The following is a 25,323-nucleotide window of genomic DNA, read 5'->3' on the forward strand; positions in this document are numbered from 1 at the left end:
GTCTTACATAGGGGGCCAGTGAGACAATTTCGGAAAGATAAAGGCATGAAAAATGTATCTTACTATCAATCAAAACAACATCAAATGTGCATTTTTGTGAAGATGCTTTAATGGAGAAGACTAGTTTATTGACTTACTTTCTTGTCACTATGTTGGACACTGATTTAGTGAGATACCTGCCATATTTTGCTTGCACAAGTAGTCAATGTCTGCCCACAGTGAGCGGAGTATTCCGGATAGATGTTCATCTGTCAGGAGTGATCTTGACTGCTTTCTCTCCCTCCTCTCTCTGTGTCTGTCTATCTGACTCTCTCTCCCCCTCCCTCTCTGTGTCTCCTCCTCTCTGTGTTGTCTCCCCTCTCTCTGTTGTCTGCCCCCATGTTGCCCTGCCATGTTGTCCCTCCCTCTCTGTATTGCTTTCCCCCCCGCCGTGTCTTCACCCCCACTATCTGTTGTCCTGCCTTGCTTCTGTCCCTCCCACTTCTCTCACTCTCTGTGCCCCACCTCTTTTTCTGTCCCTCCGTTCTCTGTGTTCCCCCCATCTCTGCCCCCCACTCTTTGTGTCCCTCTCTCGCTCTGTCCCCCCTCTCTCCCCATTCTCTCTCTCTCCCCCCCAATCTCTCTCTCTTCTGGCCACTTTCTCTCTCTCCTGCCAACTCTCTTTCTCTCCTACCCACTTTCTATCTCCTTCACTCTCTCTCTGCTCCACTCTATCTCCCTTCCACTCTCTTTCTCTCCCACTCTCTCTCCCCCCACTCTCTCCCTGCACCTCCCCACCATCTCTCTCCACCCCCACTCTCTCTCTCCATCCCCGACTCTCTCTCTCCCCCACTCTCTCCCTCTACCCCACTCTCTGTCTGTATCCCCCAATCTCTCTCCCCCACTCTCTCTCGGTACCCCTGCCCCTCCCCACTCTCTCTCGCTCTCACCCCTTCCTGCTTGCTCTCTGACCATTGCTAAGATGGGGAACAGCGCTTTTGAACTTTGGACAGCTTTGTGGTTTCTATCGGACTTTAAAAAAAAATCGGAACCCACCGGAAAACCCCGAATGTGTCAAGGTTCAGAAGCGCTGTTCTGGTACATCACCTGTCAGCTGTGAAATGACACTTGCGCTGTTTTTAAAAGCTGGACTGAAGAAGTCAATGGGGAATTTCTCATACATGAAATTATCAATCACAAACCCCAAAATTGTTTACCCAGACACTGGTGTCCGTGTATGGACACGGTGCCGACCCCTGCTTGTCAACCTCCTAGCAGGGTCGGGGTGTCCCTCCTTTGGAACAATACAGGTCCCCCTGGCAGCGATTGCTGCCCCCCAGGAAGCATCCACCCCCCCCCCCACCCTCACCAACCATGCCACCGACCCCCCCCACCCCGCCACACTCTGTCACTGGGGCCTGCTTGACCCCACTTACCTCTCCCGGGGTCTCCGACGTCCTCGATGCTGCAGGGCCTCCTGCAGAACCGGCAGGGGCTACTGCTCCTGGTGGTGCTGCCAGTGCTACAGAGCTGCTGACCTTAAGATTGGCTAGCAGCTATGGAGGCGGGAGCTCATTCCTTAAAGGGACAGTGTTCCCAATGGCCAGCAGTTAATTGGCTGCTGCCGTGGTATTTCAAGTGGAGTCCAATGGAGTGAATGGCAGGTCTCCCCCGCCTTGTTGTCTGCCATCATATTCCCATCACCGGAATAAAATCTGGCCCTTAAGTTTTAAAATTTTTTCCAACAAAGTTGCTTGATAATGGTGCAAGCTGATAATAGTGCAGCAAGGGCAACAGGGTATCTGGGACTTTGGTGAACAATGGGACAATCAGTCTATGTCCTTATCCAAATGAGATTAAAGATTTGAGAAATAAATAGAGGAAGAACTGACAAAGAGGGCGAATTAGAGTGGGTGAATTCTATGTCAAATCTGGTACAGAACTAGCAATAAAGTGAAGGAAAGAAAGATTCGATTAAGAGAAAGAGAGAAAAGAGACAGAAAGGAAAAATAAGAAAAATTTTAAATTAAACACTTTAAAAATCTTCTAAAACAATTTACAACCAGAAGGAATGAGATGCCACACTGAAAATTGTTTACTTTCTGGGCAACAGCATATGATTGGGTTACGATGATAATTACTAGATTTAACTTTCTGTGGTGCATTTAATGGGCAATTAATGTGCAAATGTAGCAACTTCCTGAAAATCGCGAGGAGGTTAAAACACAAGATACTATTTTCATGATGATAAGAGTTAGCAGTACAAATTGGCCAGCAACTTATGGTAATTCACAACTCATGGAATATCTCTTCCTCGCCACAACTTGTTTGTTGATTTACACATTAATAATGATGTGCATCTTTCAGGCACTTTTATTTTCCCAGCAAAATCAGACCCATTGGTACTGTTGTAGGTGAACAAAACAGCTATTTTTCAGCTGGGTCCCAAAAAAACAGAAATGAGATTAGCCAACGATTAATTGAAATTTTAACGACTAGAACAGACAGACAAGTCTAGTTTTTCATGTCTTACTAAGTATGACATATTTGACAATGCAGCAATCCCTCAGTACTGTACTCAATTGTCAGCCTTGAATCTGTGCTAAAGTGAGGTCTAAAGTGCGCCGAGTGACTCTGAAGCGACAGTGCTACTAACTGAGCGAACTGACACTGTTATAAAAACCATAATCTCTGAAGATAATTAAATCAATTCCAGACTATCTATCTTCACATCCTAACTATTGAAACCAAACTGCTTTCCACAGTTGGCATTTCCCTTGACACAGCAAGAATCTTGTTCCACTGACTGTTTAATTATTTGTGTCCACTACTTATAACTGTATACTGTTCAATCCCTAACCAGAAATGTGACCCTTTCTGTTTTTGAAGAAGATAGTTAAAACGACGTTACTTATTTTGCTGGGAAACTGTTCGACATACTTGGTAGGAACAAAAAGTTTCTGTTCAACTCTTGTCTGGGCTTGAACATTGTCAATTACACACTCCTATCCTCCAGGCTCACAATCCAAGTTAAATTCACCAACATCTCCACAATCTATGCCTCACAGCAGTTGCATTGTATTTCCTCCCACCCTTTCAATCTTCTTTTCTCCATTGAAAATAAATTCAGTTCAATTAGGGTCAGTAAGTTTAATCCAAACTGGGCCATGTGAGATAGTTTGGCGAACTAAACTTAGGCGTTATTCACCCCTAGAGATAAGGGGCTGAATTTTACTGGCCCCTCGATGCCGCGGTAAAATTCTGCGGGGAGAGGCCCGCCTTGACCCCCAACGTCAAGAAGAGCCTGCCACATATGACTGGTGGCGGAGGGACCTTGGTGCAGCACCACCCCCCCACCCCCGCTGCCTGGTGGCAGGCCCTTCATCTGCATATTTAGATTAACATTAATTATATGTAAATAAACTTACCTGGGGGAAGCGGGGAAATCAATTTTTATTGGTTGTGTGAATGGTCGAAAGGGGTTGAAGGACAAAAGTTGCGGGGGGGGGGGGGGGGGTGGGGGTGGAGGTTCGGGTAGGGAAAAAGGCAAGTGTTGGTCATTTCGGGCACTGACCATTGGATGGGTTGGGGAAGGGCCATCCACATCTTTATGAGTAGTTAATAAAAAGTCCAAAATAATGCACCTTTAAAGATTAAAAATAATTCTAAGGGTTTAAAGCCCTTTAAAAATGCTGCTGGCGCCTGCGCGGTGGCACCAGACGACGTTGCCGTGGACGTGGTGGCTGTCCCCTCTATGTCATCGGGGGCAGCTGCTCCGCCACCTCCATTTAAATGAGCCCTCGCGAGTAACATTGCAGGGGCTCAGGGATGCCGCTTCCACGCGGGATGCACGTTGCCATCGCAAATGCACTCACAAAATTCAGCCCAAGCTGTGTGATAAACCTCAGAGGGTTCCTCAGTCAGGAGTTAAGGTGAAGGGGGTTGAAGATTCATCTTATTCCTTGACATATGTTTGTTGGGATACTAGAAAGAAATAAGGAAAGCCCTGCATTTATATAGTGCCTTTCACAATTTCAGGATGTCCCAAAGCACTTAACAGCCAAATAAGTACCTTTTAAGGGTAGTCACTGTTGTAATGTAGAAAATTCGAAATATGTTATACTGAATTTAGCAATCCATATCCTGACCAACAGTTTACAGTTCTAAGGTAATATAAAGTCATCTTTCAGCTGCCTAGAAATTTCACTTAATTAAAGAATAGTTTTTCTTTCTGTATAACAATACCTTTCCAGCTGTTAGACACTATAGTATAATGATGAAGCTCTGATGAAAGGTCACTGATCTGAAACGTTAACTTTGCTTCTGTCTCCACAGATGTTGCAAGACCTGCTGAGTATTTATAGCACTTTCTGTTTTTATTTTAGATTTCCAGCATCCACAGTACTTTTCTTTTATTTTAGTATAATGATGGTCAGGTACGGACCAGGAATTCTTTAAATTAATGTTTGAATACAGAGGTCCAGGGTGTGAAATATTACATGGCGAAAAGCAAATACAATAACCTAGTGCAATGAAAGATGAAGGCAAGCAGGAAGTGACAGTACTCCACTGAACCAACTTACTTATATGTATAACAATAAGAAACAGTGTTTTTTTGAAAAGGTCTTGTACCAATCCACAATAAACACATGGGGAGAATTTTTATGATGTGTTAGAAGTGGGTGGGGCCTGGTAGTGAGTGGGAACCCACAAATCCAGTTTTCCCGGCATGCTGTGGAGTTTTAACTCCACAGTGTGCATGTTCCATCATTGACAGGTTTCCCACCAGGAAGTCAGCCTAATTAACAGGCTTGGCTTCCAGTCAGTAGGGGAGTAGTCTAGAAGAGGTTGCAGGGCCAGGCGAGGGATGGGTGGTGTGGTGTCTGATCCCAGGGAGGTTCTTTAGCCGGGTGCCGGGGTGAGGGGGATGAAAATCTGATGGTTTGGGAGCTTGTGGGACCAGAAGGAAGCACTCCTGCTCCTCTTGGCCCACAAGGAGTGCTGTGAAGGCAATTAACTTCACCCAGAGGCTGTCCTTGCCTCGCTGCAGCTGCCGGGTTTCCTAAGGCCCACGAAATTTGCAAAGCAGGTTAAATCTGAGGCTTTCAGCCTCATGTTTAAAATGCCAACCTGCCTCCTGGGAACAGGTTGGCTACCTGCCTCTTCTCCCACCTGAGTAAAATCTGCAAGTTGGCAGTTTGGAGTCGTTTTCCTGACATGGTTCCATTTACTGTCCATTTAACCCCCTGCCCCTATCCCCCCTGACCTGCACCCAATCCCAACTGCTCACCCTTGTTAAAATTCACCACACAATCTTGATATTATACTGTGGCTTGCTGATGTATCATCACATTTATCTGAAATTTCTTTCTCCACTATTTTAGCAGAGGTATTAAAATGTTTGAAATAAGTGGGTTAACAGCTGCACTTAAGTAGCACAGAGGGGAATTCAATCCATAAGAACATAAGAAATAGGAGCAGCAGTGGACCATCGGGCCCATTGAACCTGCCCCGCCCTTTCATATGATTATGGATGAACTTCTATATCAACTCTACTTTCCTGCCCACATCCCTTGATAAGCATTTGTATTTAGTATCCCACAGAGAAATTTTGGGGTCATGGACCCTGGAAGCTCACAATGTTCCATTTTATGATCAATCTTTCCACTTGGAAATAGAGCGGCAGAAAAAAAGGTACATTTTAAAGCTTGCAGTAATCAACTCAAATAATGAAGAAGAATTATGGCTTGGGTTTTGCAGTCAGTGGTGAACAAACAGTGCTCGCTGTTCACTGTACTTATAGCTGCCCACAGATTTTTAGTGGGTTTTTGTGTGACAACTTATGTTTACTGGGAGTCCGATACAGCATGGTACTCTTTGCTGTGAATAGGGCAAGCAACACTGTGTCTCTTTAACCAATCAGACTGAAGAATCCTTACTGAGACACGCAAAGTGTAAACCAGGAATAGTAAGTTAGAACATTTAATGTCAAATCATGTACAGAAAGCAAAATAAAGGGGAAAAAGATGGGATTAAGAGAGAAAGCTAAAGGAGATAGCAAGAAAAAAAAATGTATTTTGTTAAAAGTCTCCATAAATACACAAAATCTCAAAGAACTAAACTCCGCACATGTAAAAATTAATTTTTAGAGCTAGAGAGATTGTTTGAAAATAATTAAGACTTATCACACTGTTAAAAAAATTACTTACACTTGAATGAACATGTCCCAACCTTTTCTGGCATGTTTAGTAGTTACCTAGTGGGTAAGTACCGCAACTTCATGCCACCATTCATGTGTTTGAATGGCGAATCTTTTGAGGGGGGGAGGGGGTGGTACCAGTGCAGTGAAGCTTTTGGAGGAACTGGGCAACTTGGACGGCAACCTCCTTATTTTCATGTTTAACTGCACATGTGCAGACATGAGAAGTTGTTGTCTGATTTACTCCTTAATAACAGTGAATGCTCATAGCCTCACCTTATTCCTACTGAGAAATCCAACCTTGTTTAATTTGTGTTATAGGAATGGGATGCACTGCTGTACTTTCCTTTCAGTGAGTTGGTAAAAGAATCTGCTGTATTTGTTGGCATTGTTAATGGAAAATAACCTGTCTCAAATATTCCTCTGTATGTTGTTAGCTCTCTGATGTTTAGCATCATTGTTTATAGATTCTGAAATGTTCTGTGAGAATGTAAATTGTGGTTAGTTCTGCACAAACTACAGTAAGAAAGAGCCTTTATTAGTTGTGTGTAGGGGGCTCTGAAAAAGGTGCATGATCCTTTTCCTATTTTAGTGTAAGGCTACTCATAGAAAATCATAAGAAAACATCTATTTCAAAAAGATTAAACTGCATGAAACACTCAAAATAGTTCACTGGGTGGCATAATGGATTGGAATCAGTTTTTAAGCTCCAGCACCTGGGAAGGATTCAGCCCATGATGAGAAGATGAAAACCCGCAGCTTTAAGTGTCCATCTTTATAACATGAGCTTGTCAAATCTCTGTGCAGCTCCCAATGGATACAAGTATTAAACTGCCCTCAACTTGCCACTGAATTGAAAACCTTACTCAGAGCGACAATATGTATGGTGCAGTAGGTGTCTCTACATGTTGAAGACAATTGCAGCAGTATTTGTTCGCACCTGGCTATGCTCTACCTGACCTGGAAGTCTTCAATGTTGGCAAAGAGTGACACAAAACACTCCATCCTCTCACATTGAAACATTTCACCTTGCTGAAAATAAGCATTCACTAAAAAAGATACAGTTATGATGAAACATTTCTGTTGATTTTCTGCATATTTATATTTCAATAATGTTGATGACATTGTCAGAGGAACTTGTTGGGTGTAGTTAGGAAGGAGCTAAATTAATTGCAATAAGGCTCCTGAATTAATTATGAGTTAATTACTGCACCTAGTTATTATAATTCAGTTCTGTTACAGTGTCAGACCCAGTTAGTTCTCCAAACCAGTTTCTGAAACATGTCATCAGGACAAACTTGTTTTATTTTTAAAAAAGTTTTGGTGGATTTTGTGCCGAATATCATGTTGATTGCTTATGCTGGATAAAAGGAACTTTTTCCCATTTTACTCGGGAGGCGGTGCCATAGTGGTAATGTCACTGGTCTAGTAATCCAGAGCCCAGGGTAATGCTCTGTGGACATGGGTTTGAATCCCACCATGGCAGATGGTGAAATTTAAATACAATTAATAAATCTGGAATTAATATAAGGTAGTCTAATGACAACCATGCAACCACTGTTGATTGTTGTAAAAACCCATCTGGTTCACTAATGTCCTTTATGGAAGGAAATCTGCTGTCTTTACCTCGTCTGGCCTACAAGTGAATCCAGATGCACAGCAATGTGGCTGACTCTTAAAATGCCCTCTGAAATGGCGAAGCAAGCCACTCAGCTCAAGGGCAATTAGGGATGGGCAATAAACGCTGGCCTACCAGCGACATCCACATCCCACAAATGAATAAAAAAAAGAAACACCCAAAGCTAGCACAAAGTGCTTCTAGGTCAAGTGCAAGGACAATTAAACTGTAATTATGCTTCAAGTACTGAGTGTAGATCAGTAGCTAAAGCATTCATTTGTGATTGACAGTAACTTATTTGTACTGACTGGTTGCATGAATCTGTTCCTTGCAGCCCCAAGTTAGGCCTCTGTACGTATGCTTACAGACAGGCACGGAAAACTTTACGGCCAGACAATAGATTTTAAAATGTACCAACAATATGGGAAGGAAGTGCCTGATTTTTAAAAAGTAAGCTCTGCATTAGTTCACAAAGTGTCAAGGCAGCCCACTAAGCAGTTTTTAAACAAGCCTTGACACTGCATTAAAGAAAGACTCAGGGAGCTTTATGGCGAGAACAAACTTCCATCAGCTTTGGTGAGCATAATGGTGGAGCAGTACAAACTGTCCAGCAATTTGCAGAAAATTAGAACTCATCGCATCTCTCTTTTACATTGCAAATTGCAGGAATTTTTACAAATTAATATTGGGCTGCTGTGTTAATGCATCATTCTAATGGTGTGACTTCTCAGCAATTTCTGACCCATTGTATATTTCCAGAGTTTGATGAAATACCATCTCAGTTATGCTTTCTTTCACTTAGAGTGAATCATGCTTGGCCTGGAGCAGTGGAACACAAGTTTGGTCTAAGTTCGGACTTTAAATTGGCCTTAACTCCGGTATAGATACATATGGAGGAAAAGCACAATTAAAATCGTGATTCCACTCTTTTGTGGACCATAGATACTGTAGCCTGCAGTGATACAATGAAGTCAAAACCATCAGGAAGTATTCTACTTTTCTGGATATTCCTTCTGTAACATGGCAGCAACATCTTTACTACAAATTTGAGGTCTGCACTAGATATTCTCTGAGATCCTGCTACTGGTCATTCTGTTAAGTACATCAAGGAGTACATGGTTACTGCCCAATATCTATTTATATATTAGTTTTTTTCATGAGCCAATAACAATAAAATATTTCATTGTGTTTTCTAAATGAATGGTTGTTGTGCTCTCTCAGGCATTGTATGTGCATTTATTCTACCTTCCGTACGGTGGACTGACAGTCTAGTGACACAAGGTCAACTGTAAACCAACATACCCATTTATTTTACATGAAATACATAACTGGATAGCATATAATTTTCATAATGAGATTTTCCCTTTTCATATTGCTGCCTGTAATATCAAAAATAAATTATGGAACTTGTGCTCTTGATATGGGGTTATCTTAACTTTGTAAGTTAGTATCACTGAATTGACTGGCAGCAACTTCAGAAAAAGGGAGAATTCTTTGTCCTTCTGCAGACTGTCATTTTTCACCAACTGGCAGAGAGGAAACTAAAAGCATAACCTCTGATTCATCTATAAGCTATGTTGAGGATTAACTCACTAAGATGTCAATCAAGCAACCAACTTGGATCAGAATACAGCCCACCCACGTGGTAATTTTATTACCTGTTTAGATAGGCCTCCTACTATGCTCAGTGAATAAACTATGAAGGCCCAAACCGCCCTAAAATGTGCTAACAACCTTTCCCATTGTCACAAACTGACATGGGTACTGTTAGCGTACACAACTTTTTAAAGTATTTCATCTGGTGCCCTGGCTTAATGGATCTAATCCACATCCTGAATAACTTGGGATGGATTCTACCAGGCAGGAGGACTTGTAAAATGGCAGCGCAAGGTGTCAGAAGGGGAGACAATTATGCCAATTAAGTGGCAATTTGGGGACACTTCCCACCCCTGCCAGCATTTTACGTGGGGTGACCTCCAGGTAGCCTCCCGACAGGTTCCCATGGAGAGGGTGCCCTCCTTTACGGTAGCTCCATGGCCTATGGCGGGTCCCCCCGGCAGCAATGGCTGTCCCCACATCTACGGTGTCGCCGCTGGAGGGTGCACCCCACCCCACCCCGCTGGGACCTGCCTGCCTGGCCCCGGCACAGTACAACAACTTACCTTGCCTTTGAGGGAGTCTCAGCATGGAGGCACCCTCTCCTTCCTCCTGTGGCCTCACCAGTGGTCACCTCTATTGGTGACACTGCTGAGGATGCCGAGGTGCTGGCCCTCTAATTGAACCAGAAGATCTGGGAGACAGGCTGCCGGCCTCAATTGGATGGCAGTCCAAGTGGCAGTCTCTAATTGGTTGCTGCTGGTAAAATGCCACCCAGGAACCCACCACCCCCTTACAAGGGCTCAAATCCCACCTTCGGTCCCAGTGGTGGGACTACTCATCTTTCGATAAAATTCTGGCCCTTGTTGTGCTGGGAGTTAAGCCCTTGTAGGCTGAATTTATCTTAACAGCAACATAATATAACTACCCCCAAAAATCTCTTCTTGATCAAACAGGCAATTTCTCAAACTACTTCAGTTTCTCACATGATAGTCATAGCAATCCAAAGTATTGATAGTGTGGTAAAGAATAATAATCTGCCTTTTGAGGAACTCTGTTTTTATATCATTAGGTGGTCTGAATGAGAGGAGCAGGAATATGGTGAGCCCATTTATATAAATAGAATCGAAGATATGAAATTGGTTTTGTTATATTCTGATTACTTCCTTTTGGTAGTAAAATGAGGGGTTGTTCAAGCATGGTTTCTAGATGTCCCCCTGGGGAAGCAATAGATAACAGAATATTCTGCATTATAATATTTGCTACAGAAATGACAAAATAAGTTAAAGTTCCATGAAAAATTCTGCAAGGGAAAACATTGTTTTGTAATGTAAAATATAAGTAATGTGTAAATTAAATAAATGCAAATTGCAGCCAAATTTAAAAGCTTACGGGTTGATAATGTGCTAATTCAGAAAATCCATGTACAAGAAAATCAGGACTGGATACTGAACCAGAATTAGCTGGATACACCACGGTGTTTTGCAATTTTGCAAACTATCACAATGGCATCCATGATACCAGCTTAACCCTTAAAGCCTCAGCCTTAGTTGCGTCATTGGTCATGCACATCACATTGAATTCCTATTTTTCAGTAAGATAAAGATACAGGATATCTATGTTCTAACCCCTGTACTTTCTCTTGCAGTTTTGGCGTTAAAGTTAAAAGGCTTGTTATAGACAAGGCTTCAGCACTCTGCCTTGAGGAAGATTAGAATTCAATGCAAAATCCCTTATTGGAATAAATTCTGATCTGTCACTTATTTGATCTTCAGTTCAATAAATGGTGGCATGATGGGAAGGATGAGTCCAACTGAATTCATTAAATCTGTTTGTTCGTTCTCTGCAGTAATTATTATTTTTCTTCTGTGGTTCACAGTTCTAATTTACATGAATGTCATTCACTGTAACCTCTAAATTATTAGCCACTGTACGACAATACAGGCCACAGTACCATAACATTTTAAAACTCTGGACCTACTTGAGTGATTATTCCAATAAATGAGACCTTGCTTCCTTTAAAAGGTGAATATGTAATGCACAGTTTATATATTAAGAAGCCTTTTCTAAAATGTTCAACATTAAATAAATGAAGAGCAAAATAATGTTGATGCTGGAAATCTGAAATAAAAACAGAAAATGCTGGAAATACTCAGCAGGTTAGGCAGCACCTGTGGAGAGAGACAATTAACTGCCTGATGCTGGGCTCCGTCCCTTTAGAAAACAGGAGCCTGCCTCAAAGAGCTGGCGCCCAACTGGAGGGCCGGCAGCTCTGCAGTCTCAGCACCACTGCCGGGAGCAGTGGCCACTGTTGGGACTGCAACTGTCAATATGAACACCAGCCTGCTAAGAAAGTAAGTGGGGTCGTGGGACACCAGACCTAATCAGGCAAATTCCTGGGATGGGGGCATGGGTGAGGGTGGGGGGTTGTTTCCATGGGGTTGGCCCTTGCAGCTGAGGGACCCCTGTGTGGGCCACCAAATGCCCTATCAGGACAGACACCCCTCCCACCCCACGCCACAGGGAGTCTGCCAGGGTTTACTGGGCAGTCTCCCCATGTGGCGGGGATCCCACCAGCCACTGGTAAAATGCCAGCAGTGGTGTGAAGCAGCCCTTAAGTGGTCATTAAGGTCCTCAATTGGCCTCTGGGCAGAAGGGCCATCCTTAACCTTCCCGCCCCTGGTAAAATGCCATGGCATCGGGAAGACGACGGGCACTCCACCCCCACCTTCCCTCACCATTTTTTGCCCCCCACTACCTCCCAGCCTGTCCCTGGAGGTCTCGTAAAATTCAGGCCAATGTTTCAGGTTGGTGACCCTTGATCAGAACTGAAAGTGGTAGGTGGACTAAGCAATGTAAGAAGATGGAATCATTTGGATAAATGGCTTTTCCTTGTCACTAAAATAATTTCTTATACTAATGCATAATTTCTCACAGTGTCATGGAAGTTGTCTGTTCTCTGTTTAAAAACTAAAGGGGCATCTGTGTGCCTTTAAGACTGAGAGTTGTTTGTCTCTCTGAAGACAGTGTGTGTGAGCTGCAAGCCTGTTTCCTAAGCAACAGCAAGAGAGAGAGGTCACATCCTGCATTGTATCAGTTTGACTGTGTGTAAAGACTGGCTCAAACTGGTTTGAACGGGCAGACCAGCAAAGCGTGCTCCTTGAAGGAAGGATTTGTTTCTCTCAGCAGAAAAATCTACATTGGCCTACAGGCTGTGCTTCCCCTAAAAAAGAAAAGATCCCTGGAAAGGAATATTTGCATTACTGGAGGTAGCAAATTATTTTTTACTCCCATCTCTAAGAAGTCTCTACCTCAGAAATGACTTTCTGTTGCCTTTAGTGTTTCTAAGAGTTCTGGAAACTCAGCAAAGTTTCTATTGATAGACTGCTAATTCAAAATCTAAATAGACCTGTTGTTATACTCCTTGTTGAAGGATCTGTGTGACGCCTACTGCAGCCAAAGGACCGTGAATGCCTATCCATTACAGACTGTTCATCAAACTCACCTGGAGACTTCGAGTGGCATCTGACTATTCGACTCTGGGACAACTCACTGAACCGGGAGTCCACCAAGACTCACTACCCAGTTGTTTTATTATTCCTAAGAAAGAGCTCCAATTTAAAACATCATTTTTAGAACAGGTTAACCGTTGGTTTTTGAATGTATGTGTGTTTGCATAAGGGTTAGGAGGAACAGTGCGCCACAGTGGCGCAGTAGTTAGCACCGTAGCCTCACAGCTCCAGCGACCCGGGTTCAATTCTGGGTACTGTCTGTGTGGAGTTTGTAAATTCTCCCTGTGTTTGCGTGGGTTTTTATCGGGTGCTCCAGTTTCCTCCCACAGCCAAAGACTTGCAAGTTGATAGGTAAATTGGCCATTATAAATTGCCCCTAATATAGGTAGGTGGTAGGGGAATTGAAAGACAGGTGGGGATGTGGTAGGAATATGGGATTAGTGTAGGATTAGTATAAATGGGTGGTTGATGGTCGGCACAGACTCGGTGGGCTGAAGGGCCTGTTTCAGTGCTGTATCTCTAAATGAAAAAAAATAAGGAGTTATAAAGTCTTGTCAGACATAGATTTATCTCAGTATTGTTTAAGATTTAGTTTATGAATAAATAGTTAATTTGTTGTTGTTTAAAGAAATCTGGTTTGGTGTGTCTTCTTCTGGGGCTTAATAAAGTGTTTAATTTGGCTAATTTCCGGTAGGTGGAAAACTTTAATAATATGCTGTGACCTGTGGAGTAATGGGACTGAATTGACAGTGCATTACTCCCATCCGGTCTTAACAGCAGTTTAAAATTAAACCACGACCGTCAGAGATAAACAGCTGGCCAAAGGACCAGACATAAAAATTTAAGCAAAAGCAAAATGCTCGAAATCTGAAACTCAAACAGAGAATGCTAGGAATACTCAGCAGGTCAGGCAGCATCTGTGGAGAGAAAAGCAGAGTTAATAGCTGGGATTTTGTCTTGGCAATGGGGGTCTTGACCACGGCAAAAGTGCCGATGAGGGCCCCATGTTGTCTCTTCTGGGGAAGGTCTGCTTAAGTGGTCAGCTGCGGTCCATCCCCTGGATCAAGGACCCTGGTGACGGAAGTCCCGCCTGCTGAGAGCTGTCGGCTAATTAGAGGCGGGCAGCTCTTTCACTGAGCAGCGCCACCGTGGAGGCGGCAGCTGCTGCTGTTATTGGACTCACCAGAGGCGCTGGAACCAGGCCAGAAGTAAGTCTCAGCAGGGGGTGGTTTCGCGGGGTGGGGGTTGAAGTGAAAGTGGGTATAGGGGGGTTAGCAGCAAGGGCAGGGGGGGGGTGACTCTCAGTGGGTCCCCCCCTTCCCGATGCTAGGTCTCTTGTTCAGGCACTAAGTGCCTTTTAGCGAGGGCATCCCCAGCCCCGGAGCCGGCAAGCAACCTGCAAGGGCATGCTGCTGGGCTAATTCTGGAGCTGGGGGGATGAGGCCTTTAATTAAGGGCCTCAGTTAGTGGCGGGGTGGGAAAGCCATTCACAGACCTTTCCACCCCGGACTTAATTTGGGTGTTGCCCTGCCACTATTCTGCCTGATTATATGCTCTCCCCATCTCCAAATCTAATAGGGAGGCGAGCATAAAATTCTCCCCAGTGTTTCAGGTTATCGAGTGTACTTTTCTCTCCCAGATGCTGGCTGACCTGCTGAATATTTCCAGCATTTTCTGTTTGTGTTTCATAAAAACTGACATAGCTACACTTAGCATTTTCAAAATCATTGATAAACAATAATTGGTTTGGCCAGGGTAGAGGATGGACAGTACAGTCAGGCAAGGAGGCTTCATTAAAGGGAAAGGTGTTAAAGTAGTGAGCCATGTTTCTGTCAAATCCATGCTATCAATGAGCAGTAGGTAGCTGCACACTTACCCAAAGGGGATTCAAGTTGAGGTGGGGGCAGGAGTAAGATGGCACAGAAGTAGTGATGGGTTGGTGTAGGGATTTTGAGGGGCATGGGGGGGGGGGGGGGTGCGTTTGCTGCTAAGTACCTAAATACCCAGAGAGAAGAAATGAAAGATAGCATTTTTGGGTGATAGGAAAATGAGAAGACAGCGAAGAAGGGCCCACATGGGGCCAAGGGAGAAGAGAAAAAGGAGATAACAGGCTGAGTTTTCCCGGCCCTGTGATGGCAAGCTTGAAGGCCAAGATGCTGCGGAAATAGGGGGGAACTGCGTCAGGACGGCTCCCCGATGCATTTCCACTGCCGGGGAACTTCCCATAGGGTGGGCTGGGAATTGGAATGGATTGCACTAGTTAAGGCTCCAATTGATGGTGATTCTGCAGCCTCACCAGCAATTTTGCCGCTGGCAGAGTGGCCCCCCCCCATCCACCACGTGTGGAAACCGTCAGCTCAAGGCAAGGCAGATGGTCAGTGGAGCTGGAGACTCCATGCCCCATTAACGGGGCCACGGGCATGAAAGACCACAATTTTGGCCGAGCCCAATCCAGTGGATTCGACCCCAATGGATCTGCCAGCCTAGATCTTGATTATTTCTTCACAACTGTGCTGGATAGCGAGGGCGCCTCCATGTCCCTCTGATTGGGCCTGCAGCAATGAGAGCCTGCCCATTTGGTCCCAATGTCGGGGTCCTGAAGCCCGCAGGAAAATCCAGCCCAACGTCTCGGATCGAAGCCTCACGCAAGTGGACACAGAGGGAATTCAAGTACATCGGCGTGGCAGGGATTAGGAATAACAGGTTTTGGTCATTTACGGAGGACAGAGAAGAGATGATATGAAATAATCCAAAGGTAAAATCAGATGTCATGTGTGGAGTGAAGTTGGCTTCAAGCCAGTTTGGAACATAATGATTCAATGTGGAGGTTGGATCCAGTTATGGAGAGGGAATGAATCCAGAAGCTGTTTGAGGGGCAAATTATCAGTGGGAGCTCTGCTGGTGAAAAACAGTACGAGCTACAAATGAGATCAAATAGTTTTGGGTGCTCTCAAGAGTTTAAAACTCATCTTCAAAAATGCTTTTGCCAAATTGCCACTGTAGGATGTAACTGAACTCAAAGCATTTCCGTGATATGACCAAGATCCGACTAGGTTAACAGTATGCAGTTCCCAGAGCAGGTTATTTCAGTCCTTAATTAAAACATGATACATATACAGGGACTTGTAGATATTTTGAACAGGAAGGTTAGGTTAGTGAGGCATCAATAACACTTGGCAATTGCTGAGCCATCTCAACATGATGTGATCTAGCAGAATATCATAAAAACAGGTGCTAGGAGACATCAGTGTAAAGTTTCATATAATTGAAAGAATATTTGTAAAAATATAAGAAGACACAGAGCAGGAAAATACCATTACGCCTCCTTTGTTCAAACTCCTATAGGATTTTTCAATCACTGAATTCCTTTCCACCGCATGATGACCCCCGACTTGGTGGGAATATTGGCCTAGAAATTGGTTTGTGTGGCCTGTCGGCATGAACTGGGTGCAGGGAACAATCATTGTTTTGGAATGGATAGACCCAAGGCCCACACAACATTTGGCCTCAGGCCTCACTTATATGAGACGGGAGAGGTTGCAAGCATCTACTGGCAAAGAGGATTTCAAATTTGGGTTGCTGCTTTGCCGGGCACAGTCCTCAGGCGAGAATAATTGAGAGAAGGAAGTGAGCAATCAGAAGAAGGAGGGATCGATCAGAAGGGGAGGCGATTGAGAATAGGCCAAACAGGGGCCACCAATGGCCTTCAACACAGCAGTGGACTCGGGAGGAACACTCCAGCACCTCTTGGCGCCACATTCAGATAAGGAATTTTAAAATAATCTTTCTTTTTGGTGGTTGTCTCCAGCAGTTCCTTTAAGGACTGCTAACAAGGATGCATGTAGGCCACATTTTCCTGTGCAGCCCAATTTTGCAAAGGGCACCCAAACAGGTGTTAGGTACATGCAAATCAGGGAAAACAATGGGACACAAAATAAATATAGTTATCTACAGATATGGACTCTCTTTTTACTATATTCATTAGCTTAATAAATACTTTTAAAAATAAATCTCGCACCTTTGCAATACCTTCTTTAACTGCAATTTAGTTTATGTTCTTCTGGCCTTGCCTGAAGAATATCAGAAAGAGGTGGCAGTCAATAGTATTGGTTTGACTAACAGAAATAAATGTCTGAGAAAAACAAACCCCCCAGCATTTGAAACATTGAAGATGGCTCAAAATTTCTTACATGATATAATTGCAGTTATCAGTACAAATTCACTGATCCTGCTCTTCTAGGGGGCTTGGATTAGATATAACAACAACTTGCATTTATATAGCAACTTTAACATAGTAAAAAGTCCCAAGGTGCTTCACCGAGTCACAGAGGTGGACAGGTGACCAAAAGCTTGGTCAAAGAGGTCGGTTTTAAGGATCAACTTATAGGAGAGGGAGAAAGGTCACAAGGCATAGCGAGGGAATTCCAGAGCCTTGGGCCCAAGTAGCTGAAGGCACAATTACCAATGGTAAAACGATTTAAATCAGGGATGCGCAAGAAGCCAGAATTGGAGGAATGCAGAGATCTTGTAGGGCTCGAGGCGGTGAATGGCCTACTCCTGTTCCTACAATACACAGCTGAAGGCATGGCCTCCAAAATTGGAGAAAAGGAAATGCTGAATGCACAGGATGCTAGAGTTGGAGAAAAGCAGAGCTCGAAGAGGGCTGTGGGATAGAGGAAATTACAGGGATAGGAAGGGGCAAGGCTATGAAGGGATTTGAAAACAAGGATAAGAATTTTAACATCGAGGTGTTACTGGACCGGGAGTTAATGGAGGATAGCAAGCACCAGGGTGATGGTGAATGGGACTTGGTGTGTATTATGATATGGGCAGCAGAGTTTTGGATCAGTTCAAGTTTCTAGAGGGTGGAAGATGCGAGGCTGGTCATGAATGCACTGGAATAGTCAAGTCTAGAGGTAACAAAGGCATTGTTGAGGCTTTCAGTAGCAGAGGAGCTGATGCAGGGGCAGAGATGGGTGATGTTACAGAAGTGGACGTAATGGGTCTTGGTGATGGTCCGGATATATAGTCGAAAGCACATCTGAGGGTTAAATAGGACGCCATGGCTGTGAAAAGTTTTGGAGACAAATGTGAACAGTCTGATTCAATCTCCGACGTTGACCAGGGAAAGGGATGGAGTTGTTGGCTAGGGAACAGAGTTTGTTGGCTATAACACTTTTAGTGCTGATTTTAATTTTATTTGTTTTTTGTGGGATGTGGGTGTCACTGGCTAGGCCAGCATTTATTGCCCATCCCTAATTGCCCTTGAACTGAATGGCTTGCTAGGCCATTTCAGAGGGATTTAAGAGTCAACCACATTGCTGTGGGTCTGGTGTTACATGTAGGCCAGTCCAGGTAAGGACTGCTGATTTCCTTCCCTATATGACATTAATGAACCAGATGGGTTTTTCCAACAATTGACAATGGTTTCACAGTCAGCGTTAGACTAGCTTTTCATTCCAGATTTATTAATTGAATTCAAATTTCACCATCTGCCGTGGTGGGACTCAGACCTATGTCCCCAGAGCATTAGCCTGGGCTCTAGATTACTAGTCCAGTGACATTACCACTACGCCACCACCTCCCCATATTTTCCGATCCACAGTCCCTGTGCAGTTACCCTGTGGTTGAAATGGTCCCAGTTTGCAGAGGAGTCTCTAAGTCTCCTATGTCACTCACACCCTGCCAGAAAAAATTCCCTCAGTTCAATATTTGTCAGAATTCTACCAGAAAAGCTTCAGCTTTGTGTGCAGCTATGTAATGGATGTATATGCTCAACAAAGTCTTAGGAATGGGCACCAATTAAAAGATGCATGAGCTCCACCCATTTTTGGCTACGATTACAGTTTTGTAAATGTGCACACAATTCTTCTTAGAAAGACCATATTTTTACCAAGGTTGAAAACCTTTCTCCTTTTCAAGTTGAGAGATTTTCACATCTGGAAACAATTTTCAGCTCCAGAAATTATTTGAGTTGTTTTGAAACAAAGCTAGAATTTAAAAAAAATTAAACCCATGCATTTTTCATCAGCGGTCAACATTAGAACTCACTATGGGTACTAGAAGAATTACCAGAGCAATTTTTTATTTATCAGCAAGAAAATGCCTCAAATGCAGCCATTTGGCCATGAATATAAAGTCACTCCTGACTACTGCGTCATGATAGTTTACTGAGTTCAGTGCCAATTTGGTAACAGAAATCTACAGAACCTACAGCCCAGGTGCTACTGTACGAAATTATCGTAACTGCTCTGTCTCGGCATGCTGCAGCTAATCTTCCTCAGGCTATTAAATCATTTTCCTTCAGAAATAAGATGGAAACTTAATTTGGAATAGATTTACAAAAAATATTTTCCGAGCACATATAGCAGGGGGTTGTGGATGGGCTGATGAAATCTATGGGGGAAACTTTAACATGGAGAAGCGCATGGGTTTAGAACATAGAACATAGAACAGTACAGCACAGTACAGGCCCTTCGGCCCACGATGTTGCGCCGAACCTTTAACCTAGTCTAAGATCAAACTACCTACCTATCCTTCATTCTACTATCATCCGTGTACCTATCCAAGAGTCGCTTAAATGTCCCTAATGTATCTGCTTCTACTACCACCGCTGGCAGCGCATTCCACGCACCCACCACTCTCTGTGTAAAGAACCTACCTCTGACATCTCCCCGAAACCTTCCTCCAATCACCTTAAAATTATGCCCCCTGGTGATAGCCCTTTCCACCCTGGGAAAAAGTCTCTGGCTATCCACTCTATCTATGCCTCTCATCATCTTGTACCCCTCTATCAAGTCACCTCTCATCCTTCTTCGCTCCAATGAGAAAAGCCCTAGCTCCCTCAACCTTTCTTCATAAGACATGCCCTCCAGTCCAGGCAGCATCCTGGTAAATCTCCTCTGCACCCTCTCTAAAGCTTCCACATCCTTCCTATAATGAGGCGACCAGAACTGAACACAATATTCCAAGTGTGGTCGAACCAGGGCCTTATAGAGCTGCAGCACAACTTCGCGGCTCTTAAACTCAATCCCCCTGTTAATGAAAGCCAACACCCCATACGCCTTCTTAACAACCCTATCAACTTGGGTGGCAACTTTGAGCGATCTATGGACATGAACCCCAAGATCCCTCTGTTCCTCCACACTACCAAGAATCCTGTCTTTAAGCCTGTATTCTGCATTCAAATTCGACCTTCTGTAGGGGTGGGGGTTTTAAAACTGGGAAAAAAATGTGAGCCCGTCAGGAAGTCAATTGGAGTAATATTACAACTCACTTTCAAATTTAATGGTGCATCCATGGGCTTCCCAAAACTCGCCAGTGAGAGCAAGGCAAGAACACAATGGCAATTGAAGGGGCTGAATCAAAGTCATGTAAATACTGCAACAAATACTCATTCCTTATTACACTGCTTTCTTACTTACTAGTGGGAAAGGGCTTGTTCACAGTACTTTTGCTGACAGTCAATGTAGCTGAGTGTGCAACTGTACTCACTGTCCATGAACTGGTTAGGGCCTAAAAGTGCTTCCTGCATTGAATCCATGAGAGTGGCGCTGTGCTCCTGCTGCTCACCTCCTCGGCCACCTCGTACCATGGCTTCTTGTTGTCAGCAGCAAGTTTGTTCCTTTCACTGCTGGGGCAGAGTATCTCTCTCTGACTGCTCACTGACCCCAGCAGCACATCAAGTGAGGTGTAACTGAACTGCGGCACAGCCTTTGCCCCTCTGGAATCCATTGTCACATCTTGACTTCTATTGTTTCCAACTCCTACTCCTCAAAGTTCCATCTTAAGACTGGCCCTTGAAATACTGGAGTTGAGAACACACCATGCGAGTTCTTATCATACCAATTGCTGCGCATCTGACTCCAAACCCAGAAGTAAAATGCCAATTAGCTGGTGGAGTTAAAAAGCCATTGATGGGTCCATTGAACTTTCTTCCCGCATTCCCATGCAGTATTGGAACCATGCACCCCCGCCCCCCTCCCCCCACACCCCCCCCACACCCGACCGTTCCCCAATGTGTCTCCAAGGGCCTATGACTTAGATATTAGCTCTCGAAAAAGTTACCTTATCCTTCGACCCAGGTTTATATCATAAATTTTAAAAAGTAGATTTTTTTAAAAAGCTTGCAACATTCAATTAGGCAATCAATTTGATGTACTGTTTTGTGCTATGGAGGCTGTCTGCCGATCTTTTGACAAAGGGGTAGTCTATAAATTGTAGGATAAAGTGAGGACAATCAAAGGGGTGGACAAACTAAAGAACAAGGATACAAAAATCTATGACAGCATAATAGGTAGAATTAAAAAAACACACAACTGTAGAACAAAATCTGAACTGTGAAGGTCCTTGCATTTTCCACAAAAAGACAAATTTGCGCTTAGGTCATTTTTATCTAAAACTAAAACAAGAAATGCTGGATTCACTCAGCAGGTCTGGCAGCATCTGTGGAAAGAGAAGCAGAGTTAACGTTTCGGGTCAGTGACCCTTCTTCGGAACTGACCCGAAACGTTAACTCTGCTTCTCTTTCCACAGATGCTGCCAGACCTGCTGAGTGAATCCAGCATTTCTTGTTTTTGTTTCAGATTTCCAGCATCCGCAGTATTTTGCTTTTATTTTAGTGTTTAATTCACTGCCACTTCTCTTCCAGGAATGCCTACCTTGAAGAAGTTCTGCTCTTCTCTCCGACGGGATTTTCGTTTGTCTCTTTTACCTTCATTGCTTTCTATTTCCCTCCTGGTGTTTGCAGGTTTGCACTTGCTGATGTTCAATATTCAGTATATTCACACCTAATCTGTACTAATGCTTTGTCTTTCAACACACCATTAACATATTGTTTGCCTTTGCTCCGTGACCTTTTGGTCAGCTATGTGGCCTGGTCCACCTTCTCCTTTGTTATCTCTTGCCCAACCCCCACCTCACTTGTTTATAACCTGTGACTTTTCTAATATTTGTCAGTTCCGAAGAAGGGTCACTGACCCGAAACGTTAACTCTGCTTCTCTTTCCACAGATGCTGCCAGACCTGCTGAGTGAATCCAGGATTTCTTGTTTTTGTTTCAGATTTCCAGCATCCGCAGTATTTTGCTTTTATTTATCTAAAACTAGTTCATTCCAGAGTATTCATCTAAAGAATGTGCTTATTCAATAGACTCAAAAGGCGCATTGCTGCATTGTATAGTTGGATAGAATAATCCATCCTAATATAAAAGCAAAATACTGTGGATGCTGGAAATCTGAAATAAAAAGAAGAAATGCTGGAACCACTCAGCAGGTCTGGCAGCATCTGTGGAAAGAGAAGCAGAGTTAACGTTTCGGGTCAGTGACCCTTCTTCGGAACTAGAAGGGTCACTGACCCGAAACGTTAACTCTGCTTCTCTTTCCACAGATGCTGCCAGACCTGCTGAGTGGTTCCAGCATTTCTTCTTTTTAATCCATCCTAATATATTATTTCATTTTGTCATTAGACATTATATTGGTTGGAAAATATTATTTCTTACAATGTAATTTCAAAATCATAATGCTATACTTTGTAGTTAGTGCTTTTTATTTCCAGTGAACAATACTGGGATACTACTGCCCTGTAGGCCATCAGAAAAGGCTGTCATCCAACACTGTTTAACCCTTTTGTAACTGCATGGTCTATTTGCTTTAGCTTTGAAGACAGCATAATAACCACTCGTAGTTGTGAATTATGACTGCTGTCAAAGAAATGTTACTAAACTGTATTCTCCAGCCCGGGGTGCAACAATAGACAGAAATGTTTGGTACATTTAGTTTCACTGGGCACAAATCAAAAGAAACAACAGCTATCAGAACAAAGAATGTGCAGCTCAGGTCATATAAAGGTTCTACTCCAACGCCACTCAATCGTCTAGCTGGGTGGGACTGCGCTCGCCTGGTTCCATTCTTCTCTATCCAGAGAATCACATGCAATGGCTTCTCTTCCCCTTCCTGCACCATTATCTCTGGTGTCCCCCAAGAATCTATCCTTGGCCCCCTCCTATTTCTCATCTACATGCAGCTCTTCGGTGACATCATTCGAAAACACAGCATCAGATTCCACATACACACTGAAAACACCCAGATCTACCTCACCACCACCTCTCTTGAATCCTCATTGTCTCTAAATTGTCAGACTGCTTGTCCAACTTACAGCGCTGGATGAGCAGAAATTTCCTCCAGCTATATTGAGAAGTCTGCAGCTATTGTCTTCGGTCCCTGCCACAAACTCCATTCTCTAGCCACCAACTCTATCCCTCTACCTAGCAACTGTCTGAGACTAAACTTGTTTGCAAGTTTAGTGTCGCATTTCACCTGAAGATGATCTCTCGACTGCTTATCTGTGCTATTTCAACCACTTATTTCCACCTACGTAACATCACACAATTCCATTCTGCCTCACATCTGCTGCTGAAACCCTCATCCAAGCCTTTGTTACCTCTAGACTTGACTATTCGAATGCACTCCTGGCTGGCCTCCCACGTTCCATCCCCTGTAAACTTGATGTCGTCTAAACATCTGCTGCCCATATCGTAGCACACACTCAGTCCCGTTCACCCACCACCCTTGTGTCCGCTGACCTAACAGGCTTCCAGTTACTCAGTGCCTTGATTTTAAAGTTCTCATCCTTTTTTTCAAATCCCTCCATAGCCCAGGGGTCGGCAACGTGTCCATACATGGACGTCAGTGTCTGTGATAAAAAAATTTGAGGTCAGTGACTGGTAATTTCAGGGATAACAAATTTCCCACTGGCTTCTTCTTTCTGACCAGACTGGCTTTAAAAAAAATCATAACTGTCAGTTTCACAGCTGACAGGCGCTGAGAGCAGGAACAGCGGTTTCTGAACTTCAGACAGCTTTGTGGTTTTCCGGCGGGCTTTTAAAAAACAAATCGGAACCCGCGGATAACCACGAAGCTGTCCAAAGTTCAGAAGCTACAATTCCTGCTCTCAGCACCTGTCAACTTTGAAATTGACAGTTGGTTTTCTTTAAAGCTGGCCAATCACGAAGCTGCTCTGCTGATAGTTGCCGTTCAGAGCAACAGTCACAGAGAGAGAGAGAGGGTGGGTGGGGGAGGGGGGGGGGCGGTGGACAGAGAGAGAGAGAGAGAGAGGGAGAGAGAGGTGGGGGGATAGAGAGAGGGGGGATAGAGAGAGAGAGAGAGAGTGGGTGGAGGGGGTGGTGGACAGAGAGAGAGAGAGGGCAGAGAGAAATCGAGGGGGCAGAGACAGAGGGGGGACAGGAGAGGGAGCCGGGGTAGAGAGAAAGAGAGGGGGCAGAGAGAGAGGGGGGACAGAGAGGGAGCGGGGGCAGAGAGGGTGAAGGGGGACAGAGAGAGAGGATGTGGAGTGAGAGAGGGCAGAGAGAGGGAAGCAGACAGAGGGGGAGAAAGAGAGAGGGGAGCAGAGAGAGGGGAGGACAGAGAGAGTAGGGACGACACAGAGAGGGGGACGACTCAAAGAAGGGGAATGACGCAGAGGTAGGGGATGACTTGGGTGGGGGCCACACAAAGAGGGGGGGAACAACACACAGTGGGATGGAACAATACAGAGAGGCGGGGACAACACAGAGAGGGGGGACAATACAGAGGGGGGACATTGCAGAGAGAGGGACAATGCAGAGACCGGGAGCACAGAGAGGTGGGAACTCAGAAAGGAAGGAGGAGAGAGAGACACAAATAAGAAAGATTTAGTTTTGGTAACTCTGAAGAGACTTACATGACACGAAGGCTGCTGCTCCTTGAGGCTTGAAGCACAGAATGCTTTATAGCTGTGGTGCTCATGGTGCTTGACTGAGTGACCGCAGGTTCCACCAATGAAGAGCTGTCCCCACCACATGTGATCACATGTGTCTCTTGTGTCAGTCGCCCCAACATTCATTTACATACAGAATTGCATGTGATATGGGAAAAATGGCGGAAGTGGAAGTTACGCCAACTTCTGGTCCCACTGTCAGGGATGCCGTGGGACTCAAAATCTGGGCCATCACGTGGGGAACTGACCATGCTTTACTGCTTTTTGGGAAGATTGTTACTGTATCAAAGTAGTTTTCTAGCTGTCCCCAATATTAAAGATCATTCCAACGGGCTATTAATACACTGTTAATACAACAATTTTTAAGTGTAAAGTATTTCACACCTGTCCTGTTGAACACATTCAGATAGAAATGATAAGTCCTCTACTTCATCATTAAAATGTGTAAGGCATGTACTAACATTGTAACATGTTGTTCTGAAGTACTGAAACAAAGTGTGGCATTCCACAGCAAATTACATACACGAAGGCTGCTGCTCCTTGAGGCTTGAAACGCAGAATGCTTTATAGCTGTGGTGCTCATGGTGCTTGACTGAGCGAAACAGCTTTTGTGGCTGGCAAGATAGCCTTTAACATACAGGTGCAATTCCACTGGTACAAATTAAA

General features: G+C 44.2%; 1 protein-coding gene across 1 annotated transcript in view; it reads right to left on the bottom strand.

Annotated features, from left to right (window-relative positions):
• cstpp1 (centriolar satellite-associated tubulin polyglutamylase complex regulator 1) overlaps nt 1-25,323 on the bottom strand; it is a 458,657-nt gene that overhangs the window by 83,771 nt on the left and 349,563 nt on the right. The window lies entirely within an intron of this gene.

This window comes from Heterodontus francisci, chromosome 14, assembly GCF_036365525.1.
Source record: "Heterodontus francisci isolate sHetFra1 chromosome 14, sHetFra1.hap1, whole genome shotgun sequence".
Classification (NCBI taxonomy): domain Eukaryota; kingdom Metazoa; phylum Chordata; class Chondrichthyes; order Heterodontiformes; family Heterodontidae; genus Heterodontus; species Heterodontus francisci.